The sequence below is a fragment of the Rhinatrema bivittatum genome, chromosome 7, assembly GCF_901001135.1.
Source record: "Rhinatrema bivittatum chromosome 7, aRhiBiv1.1, whole genome shotgun sequence".
NCBI lineage: Eukaryota > Metazoa > Chordata > Amphibia > Gymnophiona > Rhinatrematidae > Rhinatrema > Rhinatrema bivittatum.
The window spans coordinates 130,815,449-130,826,253 of record NC_042621.1 but is presented as its reverse complement, the minus strand read 5'-3'; positions in this window follow the sequence as shown (position 1 = coordinate 130,826,253).

Sequence of the window (10,805 nt, the reverse complement as noted above, 5' to 3'; positions counted from 1 at the left end):
CAGAGATTATATTTGTATGCATATTAAGCATTTTCTTTATATACACTTTTGGATTGGAGAAGGGTGGGGGGGGCCAAGAAGCAAATAACTTCCGTGTTCTTTGCAAACATGCAACACCTATGACGGGAATGGTTTATCTGTCCCTAGCTTCCCAATGAAGCCTGTGTTCACCCCATCCCCCTTTTGCCCTATGGGCAATGCAGGACCGTCTCTTGTGGACTATTACTTCATGGCCCAAATAAAGCAAGTGGGTGTTAAGATCCTGAGAGCTGTCAGCTCTTCCTCCTCTAGCCAGGGTGCCAGTTATTCTGGCCCTTTGTTAGGATCCAGCATGCTATGCAGCCTCCCTGCCACCAGAAATCCCCATGGAGCTACACCTGCTTTTGCTCCAGCCATAGCCTCCATGGGATCATGACTCAGCAGGGCTGGCCTATTTAGCGCTGCCTCTTGCAATACCTGATACCTTATCTTCTCGGCTCCCTGTTTGGCCCTGTTCTACCTAGTCTTGCCTGTGGTCTCCGGTCCTTCTAGCTCTGCCTTGCCTAGTCCTCCGGCCTCGATGTAACCGTCTCTTTTTCGTCAGTAAGGAGGTCCAGACAACTGATCCGTAAAGATAGACTTTTATTGCCAGCAAGATGCAGCTAAGACAACGGCTTAGTACAACTGCATGCCACGCCCCCTTCGGAGCAAACCTTTATACACTTTACAGTTCTTATCTTTCACACATGCGTTCTGGTTTTGCTGAACAAACATTTTACAAACTGCTGAACAAGCAATAGCTAGCGTGGTCTCTAGTAGGTGTAGCTTATGATCAGACTATTGTTTCGTCATTTAATTGACGGGTTAGACATTTGCGACGGCGTTCGTATTAATACAATACAAAATATGAATCCAAAATGGAGTCACGTTCACTAAACGTTAGTGCGTAAGTACGTCATTACGTATTAGGTTCCGTTTGCGTTGCAAATGTTAGTAAATCAAGATGGCTGTGCGTTTCACTGCAGCATGATGAGACGAGAGGCGTCACAGCTGTGCAGTCTTCAGGGGTTCATGGAATCGAACTCCTTCATTCCCCCCTTTGATACTTCAACGGCGAGGGAAAGTGGAAGTATCACTTGTAGCTGTTAAGTAACTGAAAAGAGAAGCAAGAATTAATACTAATAACTTTCAAGGTGGACCCTAAGATGCTGCTAGGTCGTTGGTTTCTTCACGGGTTTGAGACGGATGGGCCCTAATGGAGTCAACCCCCTTTGTAGCCCGGCTTACCCTAGCAACAAAAGTGGTCCTCTCGTTGAATTAGGTGGGATTAGAGTTTAGTATCAAAATAATCGTTATCAGAATCAAAAGAGATATCATCAGAGTCAGATGCGTCAGAATCAGGGAATGAGGAAATCGACACATACTTATTGATCATCATAACATGAGCTGCAGCCCTGCGATCAGCAATGGTTTCAATCATAGATCGTAGATTTCTGAAAATAAGAGGTAAACAAAGAGGGAACAAAATGCAAGTTAGAATAAAAAACAGAAGAGGAAAGAGAATGTCCTTCAATCCGGGGATTGAAGTAAGCCAATTTGGTAGTGAGGAAGTCCAATCAAGGATACCGGTCCAAGTCTGCACAGGGACATGAGCTAATCGGATCATTCGATCAGTAATCTCTTCGATAACTTTGCTCTTATCATCGATCTGTAAACAACAATTGGAGAGATTAAATTTGCCACAGACACCACCTTCTTGTGCTAGGAGGTAGTCCAAGGCTAAACGATTTTATTGATGTAGTACGTTTTTCCCAGCAACTTTATTAGTGCATCTCGTCCGAGATGGGTTTTGTTATGTGCTTCCTTGACAATAGTCCAAGCTAATGTTTCTGGTATCCATACTCTGTTATCTTGCAGAATCCACCAGCCATTGTGATGGTGGATCTGTTCAGCCTGTGCCCAGTCATTCTCCTCTGTCGAATAGGTAGGAGTTTCTGTTGGGAATTGCAGAAGTGGACATGTTGTAGTTGGGATTGATAATAAATGCGGGCTGCTTCTTTCGCTGCTTTGTCTGCCCATTGGTTTCCTTTTGCAACGGGATCTGACTTTCTGGTGTGGGCTTTACAATGCATGACAGCTACCTTTTGGGGTGCCCATACAGCATTTAGCAATTGATGTATTTCAGACGCATTAGCCAATTGCTTTCCTTCAGCTGTTAGAAACCCTCGCTCCTTATATAGGGCTCCATGTACCTGGATTGTGAGGAAAGCATATTTGGAATCTGTATAAATATTCACAGTCTGTCCTTCTGCCAATTGTAAAGCTCGAGCGAGAGCGATTAGTTCAGCTTTTTGGGCTGATGTCCCAGGAGGTAGGGGCTCAGCTTCAATAATGTCGTCTTCAGAAACCACAGCATATCCAGCAACTCGAATTCCATCAATAACTTGGCTGCTCCCATCAGTAAATAGTGTCCACGCTCCCTGCCATGGTTGATCTCTCAAGTCTGGTCTGCTGGAATGTATTGTAGTCATGACCTCCTCACAGTCATGTGCGACGGGTTCAGGTGCCGGCATAAGAGTGGCCGGGTTCAAGTTTTTGCTGTCCTGTATTTGGATTTCAGGAGTTTCACATAGCAGAGCTTGATACTTTACAAGACGTGAATTAGTCATCCATTTTGGTCCATGAGTTTCTAGCAGTCCTTGAATGGTGTGGGGGGTCATTACATTCAAGATTTGTCCAAAAGTTAATTTGACTGCTTCTGGAATTAGTAAGCATGCAGCCGCAATGCTTCGAAGACAACCTGGCCATCCTTTTGCAACATTGTCCATTCCTTTTGACAGATATGCAACAGGTCTCTCCCATGAGCCTAGAGTTTGAGTCAATACCCCAATGGCCATGCCTTTCTTTTCATCGACGAATAGATGGAATGGTTTCATTACATCTGGCAATCCTAGAGCAGGTGGTTCAATCAAGGCATCTTTCAGTTGTTGTAAGCTTGTCAGTTCATGGGTTTCCCACTGAAAAGGCTGAGATTCTGCCTCCTTTCCCCGCAGCTTGTCGTACAGGGACTGGGCAATAACAGCGTAGTTAGCAATCCACAGCCTACAGTATCCCGCAGCTCCAAGGAACGCTCGGAGCTCTTTCTTGCAAGTGGGTACAGGTTGACCTCGTATTGAACTGGTACGGGATATTCCAAGGCAGCGGGTACCTTCCCGGATCTGGAATCCCAGGTATTCTACTTCCAATTCACAAATTTGCACCTTCTTTTTACTTGCACGGTATCCTTTTGAGTACAACGTCTTTAGTAAGTGGAGAGTGGCTACTGCACATTCGTGATACGTTTCACGAAACAACAGAAGGTCATCCACATACTGTATTACTGGCCCATACGTGACTTGGTACATCTTCAAGTCTTTTGCCAGTTGCTCCCCGAACATCGTGGGTGAGTGCTTAAATCCTTGCGGTAAGCGAGTCCATGTGTACTGCTGCTTGATTCCAGTTTGTGCATTTTCCCATGTGAAGGCAAAGATCTTCTGGCATTCTTCTGCTACTGGAACGGAGAAGAAAGCGTCTTTGAGGTCAATGACACTGTACCACTTGGAGGTAGGGGAAACTTGAGCCAAGATTGAGTATGGATTGGGTACAAGGGCTACTAGATCTGCTACTTGATTGTTCACTTTCCGTAGATCCTGTACTGGTCGGTAATCAGTAGAACCAGGCTTTTTTACGGGTAGCAAGGGAGTGTTCCATGCAGATCGGATTCGCCTGAGAATTCCCAAATCATACAGTCTCTGCAGGTGTACTTCAATTCCTTCTCTGGCCATATATGGAATGGGGTATTGAGGTTGATTGATCACCTGTGCATTCTGCTTCATCTCTATCCATATGGGGGTAGCGTCGATAGCTATTCCTCCCGGGTTCTGCTCGGACCATACTTGGGGCACACTATCCATCAGTTGTCTGCGTTGTTCGTTAAGAGGGGTGTCCCCTTCGTATCGATGCAGAGTGATTTGTTCAAGGACGGGGAGATGTAGTCTCCATTCCTCTTGTAGTGGACATATAAGGGAAACTGGACTATTGGCAAAGGATGCCTTGATTTCACCGGTAGGTTCGAACTGCAAGGTAGCCCTTAATTTACATAGGAGGTCTCTTCCTATGAGAGGTACTGGGCACCCTGGCACGTAGAGGAATTGATGGGACACTAATTGTCCTCCTATTGTAACCTGCCGTTTCTGAAGGAAGGGAGCAGTTAGTGGTTTTCCGGAAGCCCCGACTATAGAGATGTTTTTTGAAGTAGGCGTGGTGATGGCTGTGGTCATCACAGATCGTTGAGCCCCCGTATCCAACAGTCCTTTGAACGTTTCAGCCCCCACTTTTATCTCCACTAGGGGGTCTATGGGAAGAGTTCCCCTATCTAGTCATGCTTCACTATCCTCGCCGGAAGTTTCACCTACAGTCATCTGCCATTCCTTTTCTTTAGATTTGGGCGGCGTATATTCTTCCTGCTTTGCTTGCAGGGACACCGGACACTCAGACTTCCAATGCCCTTCTTGTTTACAATATGCGCATTGGTTGGTTCCCAATGGCATTCTTCCACCTCTAACCAATCCTCCTCTATTCGCTCGTCCTCTTGGCAGCCCTCTTGAGGGTGGTCTGCCTCTTCCTCGAAATCCGGGATACCCGTGATACTGCCTAGACGGGTTCCCGAAATTAGTTTCTTCCAACGCTGCGGCTAACAAACTAACACGTTCTCTTAACTTTCTAGTTTCTTTCTTTTCCTTGCTGTCTCCATCCGGTTCTCGGTTTACATACACTTTATCAGCCATTACTTTTAATTGGCTGATATTCATGCCCTCGAACCCTTCCTGCTTTTGCAACTTCCGGCGAATGTCTGGGCAGGACTGGCTAACGAAGCTCATCACTATGATGGATTGATATTTGGGATCCTCTGGATCAAACGGGCTGTATTGACGGTACGCGTCCATTAATCGCTCCAAAAAGTTTCCGGGGGACTCATCTCTCTTCTGCACCACGTCTTGGATTTTTCCCATGTTTACAACTTTCTGCTTCCCTTTCTTTAAAGCTTCAAGAAATGCGGTCTGATAGGCGGTAATGCGCTCCCGCCCTGCCGCGGTCTGGAAATCCCAGTTAGGATCCGCAGTCGGGGCTAAGTCTCTTACTACGTCTTCGGGACGTCCGTCTGATCCGGCTCCTAATCGAGCTGCCTCTTCCATGTTTAATTGTATCTGTCGGCGTTCTTCAGTGGTGAAAAGAATGGAGGCTAGGTGCCGAATGTCAGCCCAGTTAGGATTATGGGCGGCGAAAATGCCCCGTAAAAAGTCTATCATCTGTTCTGGTTTTTCAGCGTATGATGGCCCCAGCTGTTTCCAATTAAAAAGATCGCTGGATGTGAAAGGTATGTAGGTAAATAATCTTATTGTTTGCGTAGTACGATGCTCGTTTTCTTCAGTTGGGACTACAGGAACAACAGTTGATGTTTCCCTGATTGGTAATTGCAAACTAGCTGCGGCTTGGGTCTTACTGCGAGTTCCGTCTGACACGGATGACTCGCCGCCGCCTTCTTCCTTTGCGGTCGCCGTTTCGGGTCGTTCTTCATGAGCTAGTGCCATTCTTGGATCAGCTTGCGCATTGGAGGGAACTGGGGGGCTTGGTGGCGTGGGATATGTGGGGGGATAACTAGGGGCATATGGCGGCGGCAAAATATTTTCAGCGTCGGGCAATGCTGCGGGCGGCAGGGGTTTCATTTTTTTTTTTTTGGAGTCCGTGGATTCCCTTGTACTACAAATATGGCCGCCTCAGATGACGCATGCTCTGTAGGGTCCAATATGGCCGCTTTGCCCTTTCTCTTCCGGTTTGGGGATTTCCGGTCTCCCATCTTACATGCTTGAGTCACCATTACGAGGGCGGCTCCCTCCACTAGTTTCCTTGCCCATGATGGAGGATTTTCAATAACTGCGATCCACGCGGTTATGTATGGTATATCCTCAGGGCAACCCGGGTTCCCTTCTCGTATGACTATTTTATGGACCCGTGTGGCCGTTTGGAAATTAAAAGTTCCTGTTGGAGGCCAATTTACACAGAAACCGGGCCATTTATGGGTGCATCGTTGAATCATTCCGGGTTTTGTACATTTATGTTCATCGAACACTTCGCTATAGTGTTCCGTCATGACTTTTAACGGAGTCGACCCGCTCCCTCCCATTAGGATAGAATTCACAGACAAGGGAGGGAAAGGAAAACGGATAGGTAAGGGGTCCTTATCCGTCAGACACAAAAGGGTCACACTCGCCCCGACTAGAATGCGGTCGCCCGGTCTAGAACTGCGAGGCCATTCACTCTCTTTCACACAACAAGAAACCTATTCCCACTATCGTATACGTTTACTTATTATTTCCATACATATCATCCGCGTGGTCTTCGGAATGTAATTCCTACTAACACACTGCGTGGGGTGTGATCAAGGCCCCCTCGGTCCGCCAGGAAAAGACCGGGCTATTTCCTTTGCTAGCTAGTCTTTACTTATTTCCATATACCCATAATTCTCGCCTGCAGGGGTCTTCCGATCGTCGTGGAAGCCTTCTTCCCGGATCATCAACCCAGAGGTCCCGGCAGAATTTCTGTGGAACGATCCCCTCAGAAACCTGATCGCTGAACTCAGCGGTGGCCACTCACCAGGTATATCTGGGGGACTGCTCCGCCACCAAACTACCGGACCTTCTGGAGAGCTAAAATAGCGTCTCCGGTACCTCCTGGCTGGCTCGCCAATGTAACCGTCTCTTTTTCGTCAGTAAGGAGGTCCAGACAACTGATCCGTAAAGATAGACTTTTATTGCCAGCAAGATGCAGCTAAGACAACGGCTTAGTACAACTGCATGCCACGCCCCCTTCGGAGCAAACCTTTATACACTTTACAGTTCTTATCTTTCACACATGCGTTCTGGTTTTGCTGAACAAACATTTTACAAACTGCTGAACAAGCAATAGCTAGCGTGGTCTCTAGTAGGTGTAGCTTATGATCAGACTATTGTTTCGTCATTTAATTGACGGGTTAGACATTTGCGACGGCGTTCGTATTAATACAATACAAAATATGAATCCAAAATGGAGTCACGTTCACTAAACGTTAGTGCGTAAGTACGTCATTACGTATTAGGTTCCGTTTGCGTTGCAAATGTTAGTAAATCAAGATGGCTGTGCGTTTCACTGCAGCATGATGAGACGAGAGGCGTCACAGCTGTGCAGTCTTCAGGGGTTCATGGAATCGAACTCCTTCACTCCGGCTTCGGGGCCTTTCAGCTCTGCCTTGCCTAGTCCTGTGGTCTCTGGGCCTTCCAGCTTGTCTTGCATAGTTCTGTGGCCTCTGGGCCTTCCAGCTCTGTCTTGCCTAATCCTGTGGCTTGTGGGCCTCCTAGTATCTCCCTTCCGGGCCTCTGAGCCTTCTGCTTAGTGGCCTACAGGGCTTCTGAATTGCTGTCTTTGGGCCTCTGTATTTTTTTTTTCTATTCTGTCTTGTCTAGTCTTGTCTTTGTCTGGTCCTACCCTGCCTAGTCCTGGCCCTGGTATCCGCTCCCTGTATTGCCAGTGCCTTGCCTTGTCCCAGTCTGCCCAGCCTTTCCAGTCTAGCTCCACATGTGCCTCACCTCACCTCACCTCAGTATCCAGTCCTGCCTTATTTATTTATTTAATAATTTTTATATACCGATTTTTCATGCGAGCATGTTAAATTGGTTTACAGTAGTTAAATATTCATTTAAAATATTTGCATTTCCAAAAGAAGAAAGGAAGTAAATACATAGTTTCGTAATGTAAATAAATAAAATAGTAAAAAATAGTAAGTTCAAGTAATTATAAAATTTAAACAATTAGAGAGGCAGTATAGTAAGAATAGAGATAATATAATAAAAAATATACATTACCTTGGTATAAAATCAGTAGTTTGAAATCATTAAGTTAACAGCTCTTGGAAGGCTTGTTTGAATAGCCATGTTTTACTGCCCTTTTTAAATAATTTAATGTCTGCTTCCAATCGTAATTCTTGTGGTAAAGAGTTCCATAGTTGGGGACCAGCAATAGAGAGAGTTCTTTCTCTTACATTATTTAGATGGGCAATTTTAGGGGAAGGAATTGGCAACATCCCTATTTCGGTTGATCTAGTAATTCTTGAAGGGATATGGAAATGAAGTGATGAAGTTAACCATTCAATTTTTTCATTGTAGAGCATATTATGAATTAGGGACAAGATATTATGCTGGGCCCTGTACTTGACCGACAGCCAGTGAAGTTCCTTCAATATTGGGGTGATATGCTCAGATCTTCTAGTTCCCGTCAAAAGTCTAGCAGCTGAGTTCTGCAGAAGTTGCAATGGTCTTGTAACATTTGCTGGTAGGCCTAAAAATAGTGAATTGCAGTAATCTAATCTTGACAAGACAAGTGCCTGTAAAACAGTTCTAAAATCTTTTGGGAATAGAAGAGGTTTTAATCTTTTAAGGATATTTAATTTAAAATAGCCATCGCTTATGATTTTTTTAACTCAAGTTTTCATTGAGAATTCGCAATCTATGAAGATTCCTAGATCTCGTGCTTCCAGGGAGATGGAGTAATTTTTAGCTGCTTCTTGAATTTCAAGTTCTTTTGTCTTGCTTAATTTAGGTGAGATGTATAGAATTTCAGTTTTATTTGTATTAAGGGAAAGATTCATTTGGGTTAGTACTTTTTCAGTGGCTGATTGGTATATATCCCAGAGCTTAAGAGTTTGGTCGATAGATTTTTGGATCGGTACGTAGTCAGCATAGACAAAATGAGTTAGACCAAGGCCTGATAGAATGGAACAATGGAAGCATATAAATATTAAAAAGAGTTGAAGATAGAGACGATCCCTGTGGTACTCCATACTGGAGATGTTAGGAAGATGGACCCTTGAGTCGGCTGAGACGGATGGTGATGCACTGTGGGAACCCACAGTGGACATTGCAGCCGGAAGGCTTCATCCTTGGAAGCCCACGGTCCCCCCGTGAGGAGCCCGTGAGAACCCGAGCCACTGGGACTTAGGCGAGATCCTCTGCAACCGAGGACCAGAGGAGATAGGCCAGGGAAGCAGCCAGCACCAGGATGTCGATGAAGACTTCACCCTTGGAAGCTCGCGGTCCCCCTGGGAGGAGCCCGTGAGGACCCGAGCCGCTGGGACTTAGACGATGCCCCCTGGTGGGCGAAGAACCGGATACCTGTGGATGAAGAGAAGCCAGAAGCTGGAGTCCAGCCAGGGATGGAAGCTGAAGTCAGAAGTCAGTGGACGAGCCAAGGTCGGAAGCCAGGAGTCAGAAGCTGAAGTCAAAGCCAAGGACGGAAGCTGAATCGGAAGTCCAGGGACGGAAGCCGGAGTCAAAAGCCAGAAGTCAGAGCTGAAGACAAGATCAGGGATCCGAAGCAGCAACTAGCAACTCAAAACAGAGTGAACCTCGTTGCAAGGCGTTGGACAGGCCTAGCTGCAGGGTTTAAATACCCCTGCAGTGTCAAACGTCATTGGAGGGCTGTCTTGATTTCTCCCGCGCTGGCCCCTTTAAATCTGGAGCCCTCGCGTGCGCCTAGGGGGCGGGGCCAGACGCGTCGGGCGTCTCTCTCGAGGAGGGAGCGCTGCGGCAGGGCCAGGATCGGGTCTTGCCGACTGAGGAGGAGGCTCAGCGGCCCAGGCCAGCCTTGAGGTGAGTGGGAGGACCCGGGCCCGACCCAGGACCGTAACAGGAGATCAATTGGTTGTGATTCGTTATCAAGAAATTTTACTTTGAAGATTCTATTTTTTAAGTAAGAGTTAAACCATTTTAGTGCAGAGTCTTTGATGCCTATTTCGTTTAGTCTATCCAGGAGGATTTTATGATTAACTGTATCAAAGGCTGCTGAAATATCTAGCATGATCAGGAAGTAAGTTTGGCTGTTACCGGCTCCTCTGAGGATAATATCTTGTAGTGAAGTTAAAAGGGTCTCAGTGCTAAAATATTTTCTAAATCCATGTTGCGCCGGATACCGGGTGCTGTGCTTTTCAAGATAATCTGCCTCAGTACCTCTCCTATGTCTCCAAGTTCCAGCCTGCACCTTGATTCCAGCCTCAGTCTAAGTCCTGCCGACCGCCAGAACTTAAGGGCTCGACCTCTGAGAGAGGCGGCTGGTCCAGACTGGAAGATTTCCTCTGCCTTGCCTTGAAGTCCTGAGCTGCCCCTCTGGGGGGTTCCCCAGCCTTAGCCGGGCCCTCAGTTGTGACACCCTTTACATGCTGGCAATAAATAGGCTCTAGCCAAGGCATTTCCAAAGGAAAAGTTGAAGCTGAAGATGGTGATAAAGGCAGGAACAAAAAGAAAGGTGGCATGAAAAAAGCTACAAGCAGCACCCTTCCCCTCCAAATGCGACATAAGCACTCCTGGGGTCCTAAACCCATTCTGTCACCAATCTGAGTATCTGAAGGAGAGATTATCCCCCAGCAAGAGTTAAACTGGGAGAAAGAAGAAAATGAGAGAATTTGCATGTGCTAACCAGGTGTGTGGCAGTAGATGCCACAGAAACCCAGCTGTTCTCCCAGGAGAATCTCCGCTCCTGGAGAAGAAAGAAAGAGAGAAAGTGAACCCCTGGAAACCATACATGCCACTAAAAAAAAGGTTACATCTGCCTTTCTCCATCAGCTATGAGGCCCCTTCCCTCTGGGCAAAGGACTAAAGGGTCTCTTGGCTTGATCATTGTCACCTGTAGGCAGAGGGATTTTATTTTTTATTTTTTTTACAGACTTGGTTAAGGATCATGATGGGCAGGCAGAGGCCTGT